We start from the raw sequence: 17,475 nt of genomic DNA, 5'->3' as shown, positions 1-17,475 counted from the left end.
TGACTTCCATTCCCCCAGCACAAGTAAACTTTCCTCTCCCATAACTATCTGAATAACCATCACAATACATTTTTTTTCAATCTGTTCATCATCTGTAGAGCTAATTGGTATATAAACTTGTACTACTGTGGGAGTGATGGCTTCATGTCTATTTTGGCTATGACATTACTTTCACAATACTGTTCATACTAGCTGATCCACATTCCTGTTTTCTTATTCATAATTAGCTCAACTCTGGCATTGTCCCTACTTGATTTTGTACTTATAATCTTTTATTCAACTGACAAGGAGTCCTGTCACAAAAATTCACTAATTCTCACTATATCTACTTCAACCTATCTATTTCCCTTTTTAAATTTCCTAACCTACATGCCTGATTAAGGGATCCAACATCCCATGTTCTGACCTGCAGAGTGCCATTTTTTTTCCTGATGGTGGCATCCTCCTAAGTAGTCTCCACCTGGAGACCTGAATGGGGGACTGTTTTACCTCTGAAATATTTTACCTAAGAGGGTGCCATTATTTAACCATACAGACGAGCTGCATGCCCTTGGGAAAAATTACGGCTGTAGTTTCCCCTTGCTTTCAGGCGTTCACAGTACCAGCACAGCAAGGCTCTTTTGGTTAGTGTTACAAGGCCAGATCAGTCAATCATCCAGACTGTTGCCCCTGCAACTATTGAAAAGGCTGCTGCTCCTCTTCAGGAACCACACGTTTGTCTGGTCTCTCAACAGATACCCCTCTACATATTGTTACCTGCCATAATATTATTACATGTCATCATATGTTGCACCTCCATTACAAAGATGGTGACAGTTGCTCTTGAAATGTCCTGGTTTGACATTCCTGTAACACAACTGCTCCCAGTAGTTCATACTGATTTTATTTTCAGCCTGAAATGCTTTGAATTTTACAGTTTTATGTCCATCCTTGTCTTTTAAATCCATCATGTGACTGTTACTTTTAATGCATTTGACTGACTCATTTTTTTCTTTCAAAACATCAAATTCCCAATATAGGTCAGAGATTCAAGCAAGGTTGTCAACATGTAGTTTATCTTCTCCTTTTCTGTCACCTTTGCACCTGCTAATTTTAATTTCTACGCTCATTTCATTTATAAAAATACAGAAGAATGTTGACAAATCACTATAGCCTTTTAACCTCAGTTTGTTCAACTCGATTGTACACGCAGTTTGCACACTCTTCCATTTTAGTTGTCTACTTTCTGAATAAGAATCTTCTTTTTACTTAATAACCATTAACTGCTACCATGTAAAGAATTTTTATTAATGACAGAGTAAATAAAATATACATCTCTCTATATATAGTGAACACACACAAAGCACAGAACTAACTGTAGTGGATTAAACAGATATATACTCACTGTTGAAAGTCTCCTAGACACTGTTGATACTACTGATAAAAAAGCACCATATCTGAATTCATGTAAGTGAGGAACTGTCATATTTATGAAAAATGAACATAAATACAAAAATGTAGAAATAAGTAAAACATGTGAAGTTCAGGATATAGAAGCATGTGCTCATGAGACGATATAGGGGATGTAATATTTGTTGCTGCAAGCTGAGGAATTATTGTGCTGTCTGGCAGACAGCAGAAGAGATCTATTTAATTTTAGTGATTTTAATGTAAATTTATTGAAGGAATGTGACAGGAAAAGCCATTTAGAGGTGCTTTAGTGAATAATTATTTGGTGTCAGCTATAAATGTTCCTACCAGAGCTGCTCAAGATATTAGTGCTCTTATACATATTGCATTCATTCAACCAGCACGCAATAGAGACACATGCCTGTATAATGGAAAACAGACGGTCAGATCACAAGGCGCAGTTAGTCACATTACATAACTTAGTTCCGCGTATAGTTTGGAAGCACTCTAAGAAAACAGTGAGGCTGAGTAATGAGAAACTACAGAATATTTTAACAAAACTTAAAAAGGTACTGACTGGAGTTACAGTTACAATTAACATAATGCTAACTCTAAATTCAAGGTAATTATTTATCCATTTTTGAAAGTAGTTTTTCTAAAAGATAATTAAATGTAACAATGTACCTAAAAAACAAAGATGATGTGACTTACCAAATGAAAGTGCTGGCAGGTCGACAGACACACAGACGAACACAAACATACACACAAAATTCAAGCTTTCGCAACAAACTGTTGCCTCATCAGGAAAGAGGGAAGGAGAGGGAAAGACGAAAGGATGTGGGTTTTAAGGGAGAGGGTAAGGAGTCATTCCAGTCCCGGGAGCGGAAAGACTTACCTTAGGGGGAAAAAAGGACGGGTATACACTCGCACACACACACACACATATCCATCCACACATATACAGACACAAGCAGACATATTTAAAGACAAAGAGTTTGGGCAGAGATGTCAGTCGAGGCAGAAGTGCAGAGGCAAAGATGTTGTTGAATGACAGGTGAGGTATGAGTGGCGGCAACTTGAAATTAGCGGAGATTGAGGCCTGGTGGATAACGGGAAGAGAGGATATATTGAAGAGCAAGTTCCCATCTCCGGAGTTCGGATAGGTTGGTGTTAGTAGGAAGTATCCAGATAACCCCAACGGTGTAACACTGCGCTAAGATGTGCTGGTCGTGCACCAAGGCATGTTTAGCCACAGGGTGATCCTCATTACCAACAAACACTGTCTGCCTGTGTCCATTCATGCGAATGGACAGTTTGTTTCTGGTCATTCCCACATAGAACGCATCACAGTGTAGGCAGGTCAGTTGGTAGATCACGTGGGTGCTTTCACACGTGGCTCTGCCTTTGATTGTGTACACCTTCCGGGTTACAGGACTGGAGTAGGTGGTGGTGGGAGGGTGCATGGGACAGGTTTTACACCGGGGGCGGTTACAAGGGTAGGAGCCAGAGGGTAGGGAAGGTGGTTTGGGGATTTCATAGGGATGAACTAAGAGGTTATGAAGGTTAGGTGGACGGCGGAAAGACACTCTTGGTGGAGTGGGGAGGATTTCATGAAGGATGGATCTCATGTAACAATGGCAACTCATTTAAAAATCATTGATCACTATAGGTATCAGAGTCTCTTCACACCAAAAAAGGACTTGTACAAAATAGCTAGAACAAGTAACGACCCAGAAATACTTTCTTATTGTAGATAGAACTGTAACACATTAAGGAAAGTTGGGAATGCATATTAGATATGAAACTGACAGATCAGATAACAAAACAAATCAGTATTGAATAACATTAAAACAGAGACAGGCAAATAAGACACAAGAGATGACATTATTTCTATTAAAGAGAATAGAGACATTGTGAAAGATGTTTCATGCATAGTTGACATTTTTAATAATTAATTTTTAAAAATAGAGGGCAAAATTGGTGCAAATAGTTCACAAGAAAAAGCAAAAGAGAACAGAAGAAGCAATACAGAGGCCATTTAGTGAAATAGAAATTAATCTCACAGCCTCATTTGAAATAAGAAATATCATCATGAATTGAAAATGAGAAAATCCTAATGAAGTGGGTAACATTTCCAATAAGACACTAAAGAGTTGTGATCCCATAATGTGTAGTGTTCTTAGACATTTCTACACAATTTTCTAAATTTTTTGCATAGATAAAGTACTCCACGGCTGTCTCATAACTGTATAGTAATGACATACTTATCTAGTCTAGGTTTGGATTTCAAATTGGCTGTTCTACTGAGTCAGTTACTTATACATTTACTGAGCACTGAATAAACTCTTTAAATGATAACATATCACCAGCTGAGATATTATGTGTGTGCTGACATAAGCTGTCACCAGACTGCGAGAAGACCAGGAACAGGCGAACCTATCAGGAGAGGGGTCAACGACCGACTTGCGAACAATGTACTGCCAAAGCCCTCTCAACTGCCAGTATTTAGATCGCCATCATGGACCAGAGGACCCAGTCAGTCACCCAGTGAGTCACCGACAGGATGCAGAAGTCGCAGTTGCAATCAGAGTCTCAGTCTCAGGCAGCAAATAGTGACCAGAGTAGTGTGGATAGCAGAAGTTGTACTTCAGCAGCTGTGAGGCTAATGAGGACTATTAGGAAGAGCTTGTACCACAACACCTGGCCTATGTTAAGTTAAGTAGCTTCGTGTTAAGTCAATAACGAACTCTGTTAATATATGCATGCAGTTGTGTTATAGAAAGAGGATATCAGCCACCAAACAACATCCCCTCCTTGCTTCCCATGGTACAAGCCTACAGTGACAATGAGACAACACAAAACTATGACTTATCAAAGGCATTTGATTGTGTCAGTCATAATATTGAATTACAGAAGTTAAGTATTAATGGAATAAGTAGTTCATCAAATTCCTGGCTTAGTTCTTATTTAAGAAATAGAATGCGTAAAGTTACTTTAGGCTCTAGAATGAGATTTTCACTCTGCAGCGGAGTGTGCGCTGATATGAAACTTCCTGGCAGATTAAAACTGTGTGCCCGACCGAGACTCGAACTCGGGACCTTTGCCTTTCGCGGGCAAGTGCTCTACCAACTGAGCTACCGAAGCACGACTCACGTCCGGTACTCACAGCTTTACTTCTGCCAGTACCTCGCCTCCTACCTTCCAAACTTTACAGAAGCTCTCCTGCGAAACTTGCAGAACTAGCACTCCTGAAAGAAAGGATATTGCGGAGACATGGCTTAGCCACAGCCTGGGGGATGTTTCCAGAATGAGATTTTCACTCTGCAGCGGAGTGTGCGCTGATATGAAACTTCCTGGCAGATTAAAACTGTGTGCCCGACCGAGACTCGAACTCGGGACCTTTGCCTTTCGCGGGCAAGTGCTCTACCAACTGAGCTACCGAAGCACGACTCACGTCCGGTACTCACAGCTTTACTTCTACCAGTACCTCGCCTCCTACCTTCCAAACTTTACAGAAGCTCTCCTGCGAAACTTGCAGAACTAGCACTCCTGAAAGAAAGGATATTGCGGAGACATGGCTTAGCCACAGCCTGGGGGATGTTTCCAGAATGAGATTTTCACTCTGCAGCGGAGTGTGCGCTGATATGAAACTTCCTGGCAGATTAAAACTGTGTGCCCGACCGAGACTCGAACTCGGGACCTTTGCCTTTCGCGGGCAAGTGCTCTACCAACTGAGCTACCGAAGCACGACTCACGTCCGGTACTCACAGCTTTACTTCTGCCAGTACCTCGCCTCCTACCTTCCAAACTTTACAGAAGCTCTCCTGCGAAACTTGCAAAACTAGCACTCCTGAAAGAAAGGATATTGCGGAGACATGGCTTAGCCACAGCCTGGGGGATGTTTCCAGAATGAGATTTTCACTCTGCAGCGGAGTGTGCGCTGATATGAAACTTCCTGGCAGATTAAAACTGTGTGCCCGACCGAGACTCGAACTCGGGACCTTTGCCTTTCGCGGGCAAGTGCTCTACCAACTGAGCTACCGAAGCACGACTCACGTCCGGTACTCACAGCTTTACTTCTGCCAGTACCTCGCCTCCTACCTTCCAAACTTTACAGAAGCTCTCCTGCGAAACTTGCAGAACTAGCACTCCTGAAAGAAAGGATATTGCGGAGACATGGCTTAGCCACAGCCTGGGGGATGTTTCCAGAATGAGATTTTCACTCTGCAGCGGAGTGTGCGCTGATATGAAACTTCCTGGCAGATTAAAACTGTGTGCCCGACCGAGACTCGAACTCGGGACCTTTGCCTTTCGCGGGCAAGTGCTCTACCAACTGAGCTACCGAAGCACGACTCACGTCCGGTACTCACAGCTTTACTTCTGCCAGTACCTCGCCTCCTACCTTCCAAACTTTACAGAAGCTCTCCTGCGAAACTTGCAGAACTAGCACTCCTGAAAGAAAGGATATTGCGGAGACATGGCTTAGCCACAGCCTGGGGGATGTTTCCAGAATGAGATTTTCACTCTGCAGTGGAGTGTGCGCTGATATGAAACTTCCTGGCAGATTAAAACTGTGTGCCCGACCGAGACTCGAACTCGGGACCTTTGCCTTTCCCGGGCAAGTGCTCTACTAACTGAGCTACCGAAGCACGACTCACGTCCGGTACTCACAGCTTTACTTCTGCCAGTACCTCGCCTCCTACCTTCCAAACTTTACAGAAGCTCTCCTGCGAAACTTGCAGAACTAGCACTCCTGAAAGAAAGGATATTGCGGAGACATGGCTTAGCCACAGCCTGGGGGATGTTTCCAGAATGAGATTTTCACTCTGCAGCGGAGTGTGCGCTGATATGAAACTTCCTGGCAGATTAAAACTGTGTGCCCGACCGAGACTCGAACTCGGGACCTTTGCCTTTCGCGGGCAAGTGCTCTACCAACTGAGCTACCGAAGCACGACTCACGTCCGGTACTCACAGCTTTACTTCTGCCAGTACCTCGCCTCCTACCTTCCAAACTTTACAGAAACTCTCCTGCGAAACTTGCAGAACTAGCACTCCTGAAAGAAAGGATATTGCGGAGACATGGCTTAGCCACAGCCTGGGGGATGTTTCCAGAATGAGATTTTCACTCTGCAGCGGAGTGTGCGCTGATATGAAACTTCCTGGCAGATTAAAACTGTGTGCCCGACCGAGACTCGAACTCGGGACCTTTGCCTTTCGCGGGCAAGTGCTCTACCAACTGAGCTACCGAAGCACGACTCACGTCCGGTACTCACAGCTTTACTTCTGCCAGTACCTCGCCTCCTACCTTCCAAACTTTACAGAAGCTCTGTGGCTAAGCCATGTCTCCGCAATATCCTTTCTTTCAGGAGTGCTAGTTCTGCAAGTTTCGCAGGAGAGCTTCTGTAAAGTTTGGAAGGTAGGAGGCGAGGTACTGGCAGAAGTAAAGCTGTGAGTACCGGACGTGAGTCGTGCTTCGGTAGCTCAGTTGGTAGAGCACTTGCCCGCGAAAGGCAAAGGTCCCCAGTTCGTGTCTCGGTCGGGCACACAGTTTTAATCTGCCAGGAAGTTTCATATCAGCGCACACTCCGCTGCAGAGTGAAAATCTCATTCTGGAAACATCCCCCAGGCTGTGGCTAAGCCATGTCTCCGCAATATCCTTTCTTTCAGGAGTGCTAGTTCTGCAAGTTTCGCAGGAGAGCTTCTGTAAAGTTTGGAAGGTAGGAGGCGAGGTACTGGCAGAAGTAAAGCTGTGAGTACCGGACGTGAGTCGTGCTTCGGTAGCTCAGTTGGTAGAGCACTTGCCCGCGAAAGGCAAAGGTCCCGAGTTCGAGTCTCGGTCGGGCACACAGTTTTAATCTGCCAGGAAGTTTCATATCAGCGCACACTCCGCTGCAGAGTGAAAATCTCATTCTGGAAACATCCCCCAGGCTGTGGCTAAGCCATGTCTCCGCAATATCCTTTCTTTCAGGAGTGCTAGTTCTGCAAGTTTCGCAGGAGAGCTTCTGTAAAGTTTGGAAGGTAGGAGGCGAGGTACTGGCAGAAGTAAAGCTGTGAGTACCAGACGTGAGTCGTGCTTCGGTAGCTCAGTTGGTAGAGCACTTGCCCGCGAAAGGCAAAGGTCCCGAGTTCGAGTCTCGGTCGGGCACACAGTTTTAATCTGCCAGGAAGTTTCATATCAGCGCACACTCCGCTGCAGAGTGAAAATCTCATTCTGGAAACATCCCCCAGGCTGTGGCTAAGCCATGTCTCCGCAATATCCTTTCTTTCAGGAGTGCTAGTTCTGCAAGTTTTGCAGGAGAGCTTCTGTAAAGTTTGGAAGGTAGGAGGCGAGGTACTGGCAGAAGTAAAGCTGTGAGTACCGGACGTGAGTCGTGCTTCGGTAGCTCAGTTGGTAGAGCACTTGCCCGCGAAAGGCAAAGGTCCCGAGTTCGAGTCTCGGTCGGGCACACAGTTTTAATCTGCCAGGAAGTTTCATATCAGCGCACACTCCGCTGCAGAGTGAAAATCTCATTCTGGAAACATCCCCCAGGCTGTGGCTAAGCCATGTCTCCGCAATATCCTTTCTTTCAGGAGTGCTAGTTCTGCAAGTTTCGCAGGAGAGCTTCTGTAAAGTTTGGAAGGTAGGTGGCGAGGTACTGGCAGAAGTAAAGCTGTGAGTACCGGACGTGAGTCGTGCTTCGGTAGCTCAGTTGGTAGAGCACTTGCCCGCGAAAGGCAAAGGTCCCGAGTTCGAGTCTCGGTCGGGCACACAGTTTTAATCTGCCAGGAAGTTTCATATCAGCGCACACTCCGCTGCAGAGTGAAAATCTCATTCTGGAAACATCCCCCAGGCTGTGGCTAAGCCATGTCTCCGCAATATCCTTTCTTTCAGGAGTGCTAGTTCTGCAAGTTTCGCAGGAGAGCTTCTGTAAAGTTTGGAAGGTAGGAGGCGAGGTACTGGCAGAAGTAAAGCTGTGAGTACCGGACGTGAGTCGTGCTTCGGTAGCTCAGTTGGTAGAGCACTTGCCCGCGAAAGGCAAAGGTCCCGAGTTCGAGTCTCGGTCGGGCACACAGTTTTAATCTGCCAGGAAGTTTCATATCAGCGCACACTCCGCTGCAGAGTGAAAATCTCATTCTGGAAACATCCCCCAGGCTGTGGCTAAGCCATGTCTCCGCAATATCCTTTCTTTCAGGAGTGCTAGTTTTGCAAGTTTCGCAGGAGAGCTTCTGTAAAGTTTGGAAGGTAGGAGGCGAGGTACTGGCAGAAGTAAAGCTGTGAGTACCGGACGTGAGTCGTGCTTCGGTAGCTCAGTTGGTAGAGCACTTGCCCGCGAAAGGCAAAGGTCCCGAGTTCGAGTCTCGGTCGGGCACACAGTTTTAATCTGCCAGGAAGTTTCATATCAGCGCACACTCCGCTGCAGAGTGAAAATCTCATTCTGGAAACATCCCCCAGGCTGTGGCTAAGCCATGTCTCCGCAATATCCTTTCTTTCAGGAGTGCTAGTTCTGCAAGTTTCGCAGGAGAGCTTCTGTAAAGTTTGGAAGGTAGGAGGCGAGGTACTGGCAGAAGTAAAGCTGTGAGTACCAGACGTGAGTCGTGCTTCGGTAGCTCAGTTGGTAGAGCACTTGCCCGCGAAAGGCAAAGGTCCCGAGTTCGAGTCTCGGTCGGGCACACAGTTTTAATCTGCCAGGAAGTTTCATATCAGCGCACACTCCGCTGCAGAGTGAAAATCTCATTCTGGAAACATCCCCCAGGCTGTGGCTAAGCCATGTCTCTGCAATATCCTTTCTTTCAGGAGTGCTAGTTCTGCAAGTTTCGCAGGAGAGCTTCTGTAAAGTTTGGAAGGTAGGAGGCGAGGTACTGGCAGAAGTAAAGCTGTGAGTACCGGACGTGAGTCGTGCTTCGGTAGCTCAGTTGGTAGAGCACTTGCCCGCGAAAGGCAAAGGTCCTGAGTTCGAGTCTCGGTCGGGCACACAGTTTTAATCTGCCAGGAAGTTTCATATCAGCGCACACTCCGCTGCAGAGTGAAAATCTCATTCTGGAAACATCCCCCAGGCTGTGGCTAAGCCATGTCTCCGCAATATCCTTTCTTTCAGGAGTGCTAGTTCTGCAAGTTTCGCAGGAGAGCTTCTGTAAAGTTTGGAAGGTAGGAGGCGAGGTACTGGCAGAAGTAAAGCTGTGAGTACCGGACGTGAGTCGTGCTTCGGTAGCTCAGTTGGTAGAGCACTTGCCCGCGAAAGGCAAAGGTCCCGAGTTCGAGTCTCGGTCGGGCACACAGTTTTAATCTGCCAGGAAGTTTCATATCAGCGCACACTCCGCTGCAGAGTGAAAATCTCATTCTGGAAACATCCCCCAGGCTGTGGCTAAGCCATGTCTCCGCAATATCCTTTCTTTCAGGAGTGCTAGTTCTGCAAGTTTCGCAGGAGAGCTTCTGTAAAGTTTGGAAGGTAGGAGGCGAGGTACTGGCAGAAGTAAAGCTGTGAGTACCGGACGTGAGTCGTGCTTCGGTAGCTCAGTTGGTAGAGCACTTGCCCGTGAAAGGCAAAGGTCCCGAGTTCGAGTCTCGGTCGGGCACACAGTTTTAATCTGCCAGGAAGTTTCATATCAGCGCACACTCCACTGCAGAGTGAAAATCTCATTCTGGAAACATCCCCCAGGCTGTGGCTAAGCCATGTCTCCGCAATATCCTTTCTTTCAGGAGTGCTAGTTCTGCAAGTTTCGCAGGAGAGCTTCTGTAAAGTTTGGAAGGTAGGAGGCGAGGTACTGGCAGAAGTAAAGCTGTGAGTACCGGACGTGAGTCGTGCTTCGGTAGCTCAGTTGGTAGAGCACTTGCCCGCGAAAGGCAAAGGTCCCGAGTTCGAGTCTCGGTCGGGCACACAGTTTTAATCTGCCAGGAAGTTTCTTACTTTAGGCTATTTGTGTAATAAAAAGAGGGTGCAATATCATCTGCATTTGGGTAAATTACAATGGGTGTCCCACACGATTTGATCACTGGTCCACTACTGTTCTTGTTTATGTTAATGATCTGCCATTTTATTTGAATCAGAAGGCAGTATTAATCCTGTTTTCAGGAAGACAAACATTGTTGTGAAGCGAGGCAAAGAAGCATCAACAGAGAAAATGTAAATTATGTTTTTGCGGAAGTTACTGAATGGTTCTGCACAAATGGACTAGCTTTAAATTTCGGAAAAATTTCATCCAGTTTTGTACTGTCAAAAATCTCCTACCTCCTATTAACCCAGTATACCAACAAGAAATAATAAACAGGATAGAAGTTCTTGGGGATAGGCACTGATGGAAACTTAAGCTTGAAAAACCATATGGTAGACGTAAAACATTTATGTCTGGCCACTTGTGCCATAAGAATAATTGTCAACTTTGGTACATAGAAGTCAGTAAGTTAAAATATTTTCTTATTTTCATTCACTGATGTCTTGTGGGAAATATTCCAGATAAATCCTCACTTAGGTGAAAAGTATTTGTTGAGTTGAAGAAAGGAATTACAATTATCTGTGGAGCTCACACATGTATATTTTGCAGGCACCTCTTACGCAGTTATGAATATCCACTTATGCAATTTATCAACAATTCATCTAAGTTTGAGACTAACAGAGATATTCACAAGTACAACACTAGAAGGAAACAAGATCTGCATTATTCTGGAATGAATGCAACTTTGGCACAGAAATTGTGTAAATATGCAGTTGCAAAACCATTTGATAATCTACTGATGGAGGTAAAATACCTGATATACAGCAGAAGTCTTTTCAAATGTAGTTTGCAGATCCTTCTTCTTGGCAACTTCTTCTATGCCACAGAATACTTCTTGAGTAGCAATAATTAATCATTTAATTAATAAATAAGTACATACACCTTAGCCCAGAATGTGGCCATGTAAATATTATTTTTAATTTTTACTCCTTTAGTTGTATATAACTGTTATATGTTTGTTATGTTGATATATTCAACACAGTAACATTTATCATGAGTTTGACTTATGGAACAAGTAGCTGACTACTTCTTCTAACGCATAACTGTGCCATGATGATGATGATGATGATGATAATGATGAGAGAAGTTGTGATTAAAAACTATTGCTGGGACATAGCCCGTCACCTCAAATAGTGTCGTGAGGCCATAAAACCAAACACACTACCTGACTTATAGATTACTATCAATAGTGTGACATGCCATCACTCAGAGAGGTTTGAATTTTAACACAGGAAATTGGCACAAAAACTAATGATCAGGAATATGACACATCTCTGTCCTCCCTTTCTCTTTTAAATATTGACAAAAATATTTTCCCCTCTCATTACATTTGTACATCTAACTTCCAATTTGAACATGAATACACACAACTATATGTTGGTGCCCCTGAGAGGAGGCAGTCAATGCTAATACAGAACAAATACCAGGAGCTCATAATTCATGGTAAGAAGGTTAAATCAGCAGACATAATATTTTTATGTTGTTAAGCTTTATAAAATGTCTTAAAATCTAGGAAAGGGAATCTCCAAGTCGAAATATAACAGCATAAGGAAAAGATAGATAGCTACTCAGCATAAAGATGATATGTGGAGTTGCAGACAGGCACAACAAAAATAGTCTTACAGGTTAGCTTCCAGCCAAAGCCTTCTTTACAAAAGGAAACACACACACACATTCATTCATGCAACCAAGCACACCTCACGCACACATGATTGCTATCTCTGGCAGTTCAGTGCAGGATGCAGATGTTGCATAGAAACTGCAGTCTGGAGGGTATGGGGGAGAGGAAAGGATAACAGGGTACATGTGTGGGCAGGGAAGAGTGCTGTTTGGAGGATCATGCAGGGACTAGACTACCAACAGATGCAGTGATGTGAGGCTCTGCATCAGGGACATGGGGTGGGAGCGATGCATTGTCAGAGGGCGGCACACAGAGATGATGGGATGAGATTAGGGAGAGATGATAGGATAGAAGAGGTGGGAACTGCTGTGTGGAGAGTGTGAGGACAGTAGGTTACTGTAGGTTGATGCCAGGATAATTTTGGGGATAGAGAATGTGTTGTACAGATAACTCCTATATGTGCAGTTCAGAAAAGCTGGTGGTGGGAGAGAGGAACTAGATGGCTCAGATAGGGAAACAGCCTTCAAATCAAGAATAGCTACACGTTGTACTACAGAGCGGTCTAATTTGCTTTTGGCCACAGTTTGACTGTGACTGCTTATCCTGGTGGATAGCTGGTTGGTAGTCATACCAATATAAAAAGCTGTTTAATGATTTCAGCAGAGTTGGTACATGACATGGCTGCTTTCACAGGTGGCCCAGCCTCTGATAGGGTTGGATAAGCCAGTGACAGAGCTGGAATAGGAAGTGCTGGGTCAGTGGACTGGGCAGATCTTGCACATGGGTCTTCCACAGAGATATGACCCCTGTGGCAAGGCATTAGGATTGGGAGTGGCTTAGGGATGGACTAAGATGTTGTGGAGGTTGGGTACATTACAGAACACCACTTTAGGAGGTGTGGGAACGATCTTGGGTGGGATATTCCTCATTTTAGGAGTTGCTGATAGATAATTAATGCCCTGACAAGAATGTGGTCCAGTTGTTCCAGTCTGGGGTGGTACTGGGTGATAAAGGGGATACTCCTTTGTAGCTGGTTCATGAAGGTGGAGGCAGGATTAAGGTGTGAGGGGAAATGGCACAGAAGATCTGTTTGTGGTCTAGGTCTAGGCGATAATCAGAACACCCTATCTTCATTCCTTCATAACCACAACACCCTTTCTCACATCTACTTCACCTGGTCCTTCTCATCCCAGAATGGCAACTACTGGATGTTGACATCCTTCTCTCTTACGGCTCTATCCATACTTCTATCCACACTAAATTCACCAACCACCAACAACACCTGCGTTTTCACAGATGCCATCCCTTCAACAACAAAAAAACACCTCACATACAGCCTGGCTACCCATGGATAGTGTATCCGCAGTAAAAAGAACTCCCTTGCCTAGTACACTGAGGGTCTAACCAAGACTTTCACAGACAGGCGCTAACCCCCAGCTCTAGTCCACAAACAAATCTTCCATGCCATTTCCCCACACACCTCCAACCAATCCCAAAATCCAGCTGTAAATCATCTAATACCACCCCAGACTGGAACAAATGAACCACTGGCTTTGATCACCGATCATTGTTCTCTGAAATGAGGGACATCCTATCATCCTATCCAAGATCCTTCCCACCCTATCTAAAGTGGTATTCTATCACCGGCCCAATCTCCACAACATCCTGGTCCATTCTTATGCCACTCCCAGTCCTAATCCCTTGCCACAGGAATCATATCTGCATGGAAGACCTGCCCAATTCAGCCATCCAACACTTCCTGTTCCAGTCCTGCCATAGGGTTATCCTATTCCAGCAGAGGCACAACTTCTTATATTGGTATAACTACCAACCAACTGTCCATTAGGATGAAAGGTCCTCACCAAATTGTGGCCAAGAGTAAAGTAGGCCACCCCTCTGGCACAATATGCTGCTGAACATAACATTCTCAATTTCAATGGCTGCTTCATAACTCAAGCCATGGTGATTCTCTCCTCCACCACCAACTTTTCTGAACTGCACAGGTGGGAGTTATCCTTAAAGCACCCTCTCCACTCCCAAAATTATCTCAGCCTCGGTCTATGGTAACCTACTGTCCCCACACTCTCCACCAAGCATTTCCACTCCCTCTATCCTATCACCTCTTCACTATTCTTGTCATCTCATGCTCTTTGTTTGCTGGTCTCTGCCAATGCACCAGCCTGTCTTTTCCCTTCCCTACTCATCTCATCTTTCACTGTCTGTTGCCGCCTTCCTTCCTCCCTAGCTCCCTGCTCTGCAGCCTCCTGATTCTGTGCCTGTTGACAGTGTATGCCCTGCATGCTCCTTGAGTCAGTGCTCTTCTCTCACCCCCTTTCCCCATCCCACCCCCTCAACGTTGTTGTTTCATTCTATGTGGCAACAGCATTCTAGTCTGAACTGCTGGAGATGGTGGTCGTGCATGTGTGGGGTGTGGTTGTTTGTGGAAGAAGGCTTTGGCTGGAAGATAATGTGTAAGTATCTTTTCATTGTACCTATCGGCAACTCAATGTGTCACCTTTATGGTGAGTAGCTATCAATCTTTTCCTTATATTGTTCAAATCTTTCAATTACTTAAGGCTGCAAATTTTTTACAGTTCTGTCAGTTCAGTACCTACTTAAAATTTTCAGTGCTTAAGCTATTGCATTTGAGTCTATAAATTATGATTCTCTCAATTAAAATCGCCACACTCACCTAATATTGTCATTGTACTCTTATTTTGAATTACAACAGACTTTGCATGATGTCATAAATGTCTGTTTTTTTATTGGTTTTTGTGATTACTACGGTTTTACCTGATTTTTATTATAAACTGGTTGACAAACCTGGCACTGCCAGGGAATTCATTTTGCTAATTTTCTTTCAGAAATGAAAACAAAAAAGGAAATATGTTTGTATGTAACATTAAAAAAATCATTTCCATGTAGTTGTGAAAAAACCTTTGAAATTATGAAAAGTCATACAAAGAAATATGCATAATGCACAGGTGTATAAGTGCAGTATTCTGGACAGTTTCTGAATGCTGGATGCAGCTGCTTCACATGTGTATAACATGATTTTGTGAACAACTGTATGGCAGTGCCTCTTTATAGCTCTATAGATGGCTATTGTTTTTGCCTACAGCAGTCTATGCTTTGGAGTTGAATGTTTTCAAAAGTGCTGCCAGGGTCAGGAATTTCCTTAAGTTGACTCAGCTGTAGGTGTGTCATAGTTGTTGTTGTGGTCTTCAGTCCTGAGACTGGTTTGATGCAGCTCCCCATGCTACTCTATCCCGTGCAAGCTTCTTCATCTCCCAGTAATTACTGCAACCTACATCCTTCTGAATCTGCTTAGTGTATTCATCTTTTGGTCTCCCTTTATGATTTTTACCCTCCACGCTGCCCTCCAATGCTAAATTTGTGATCCCCTGATGCCTCAGAACATGTCCTACCAACCGGTCCCTTATTCTTGTCAAGTTGTGCCACAAGCTCCTCTTCTCCCCAATTCTATTCAATAACAGTTGTTGAAATTTGTCAAAACGCATGAAAAAGCTTTCTTATTGTGAAACATTTGTTTTCATGAATTTCCTCATTCACTTTCTCAATCAAACTATCATTGACAACAGAAGGCTACCTACTCCATGCAATATTGCTTCACCCGCACTGAATTGGCTCGCCCATTTTCTCACCCCTCCATCAGTCATTACATTTTCATTACAAATCTTTACAAGTTGATGAAGAATATCAGATGACTTAATATTCTTTGCTTTCAAAAATCATATTACAGAACACACTTCATGGTAAGTGGGCTCAGAGAGTGTCTTAGATATTATCGACAGTCACTAGCAAGAACCAGAGGGACGAGAGCAGATGTGCAGAGCTGTGAAACTTGCACTGCACTTATGGTAGAACAAAACAGCACACCTCATATCTCTAGTATTTTATAAAATAATTAGCACACAACTGATTAATTTGAATTATATTTAAGATTAAATTACGTACCTGTTCTAGCAAAATAGTACATGTGTCAATAAGAACATCTTCAATGTCTGATATTTTAGTTGGTACAGCTGGCCCATGAACGAGGTACAAGGCATCAATAAACAAACTTGTATTATTTATTTTCTGAATTACATCAACATTAGGATGCATACCATATATTTCAGCCTCTGTATCTTGTGGCAAACTCTACAGGTAAAAGAAAAGTTTAAGTAGTTTTTTTGTGTTACATATAACAGATATATAAGTCAATAAGTGGAGCCTCAGTCTTATGAACTACGACAACCAGTTTCCTTAACATCTTAGTCAGTACATATAGATAAGCCGTTTGAGAAAATAAAATTAAAAAAAGAAAAATAAGTTCTCCTTATGCACAGTAAATAAACATACTGTATGATTACATAAAACAGATACAACTTGCTTCAAGAGCAAACAAATGATTAATTGATATACAGAGCAATTATGAAAATGTAAAGATTTGTTGTAGAGAACATAAATAATAAATATACAGCTAGAAAAGAAGTAAATGGCGTTGTTTAATTTTGCAAAAAATTCATTGTAAAAACAGATGACAGATTGAAAATATCAAATATTTCTAGAATTCAATGTCAAATCAGCGTCCACACTCATCAAAAATGGGTTGATAATTATGGAGAAGTTGTAAGGAAACCTTAAGATAACAACAAGGCTGTACTCACAATCTGAGCTGCAGGAGGGCCGTGTGTGTGTGTGTGTGGATGACAAGTACAGTATTAATTTTGCAGAAGTGGGAGTGATAGAGGAAATGTCAATATCTTACAAAATAAAACTTAAAACTGTTGAATAGCTGTGTTTATTAAACACCAAACATACTAGCTCTACCTACTACTTGAAATGCACTTAACTGAGGGTGTCTCTACATACTGTTTGATGAAGCATGCAAATTCAGACATATATAAAGACCTACTATATTCACATTTTAATTACATTGGAAGGAAAACGTGTGCAAGTTGTAAGAATGAAATACTGAAGCTGAATGAATGAATATCCAGTCTACAGTTTACAATCGACGCTCAAATGGTGGAAGCAAGTAAACTACAATCTGAAAAATGTGAGACGCTAATGAAGAAAGAGGACTTGGTCTCGGGAAAATGGAAGATAATGACTGAAGGAAGTTGTACTCAGAAGGTAAAAGATCTGAAAGACAGTGAAAATTTAGTGCAAAAAAACTCTTTTGAAGTGCTTGCTGCTGTGGATTCAGTGAACACGTTGGAAAGAGTTGAAAAGTTGGAAAAACAAAGTAGGCGAACTGTTGCTTGTTGTAAGTAGGTGAAACAGTCAAAATACTCTGAAAGTAAGTGCACACACCTACGCTACCACAGACATCAATGCAACAAAGGGAACTGTGTTAAAAAACATATCTCCAGCAAAACTGCAAACTGAAGAACATTTAGTATACGTGCAGCAAAATACAACATTAGTCAGGTGAGAAGAAGAACCTTAAAGCCACCGGAAACCGAAAACAATCTATGTGTTAAGTG

The 17,475-nt window shown here is 43.3% G+C and overlaps 1 non-coding gene across 1 annotated transcript; it reads left to right on the top strand.

Annotated features, from left to right (window-relative positions):
- Positions 1 to 9,868: 9,868 nt before the first annotated feature.
- On the top strand, positions 9,869 to 9,943 carry Trnas-uga (transfer RNA serine (anticodon UGA)). The gene has a single exon. It is a non-coding gene; the product is annotated as a tRNA-Ser (tRNA).
- The last annotated feature ends 7,532 nt before the right edge of the window (positions 9,944 to 17,475 follow it).

The sequence above is a fragment of the Schistocerca cancellata genome, chromosome 5 (genome assembly GCF_023864275.1).
Source record: "Schistocerca cancellata isolate TAMUIC-IGC-003103 chromosome 5, iqSchCanc2.1, whole genome shotgun sequence".
Lineage (NCBI taxonomy): Eukaryota > Metazoa > Arthropoda > Insecta > Orthoptera > Acrididae > Schistocerca > Schistocerca cancellata.
The sequence above is the reverse complement of the archived record's forward strand: the minus strand, read 5'-3'. Positions and strand labels throughout refer to the sequence as shown.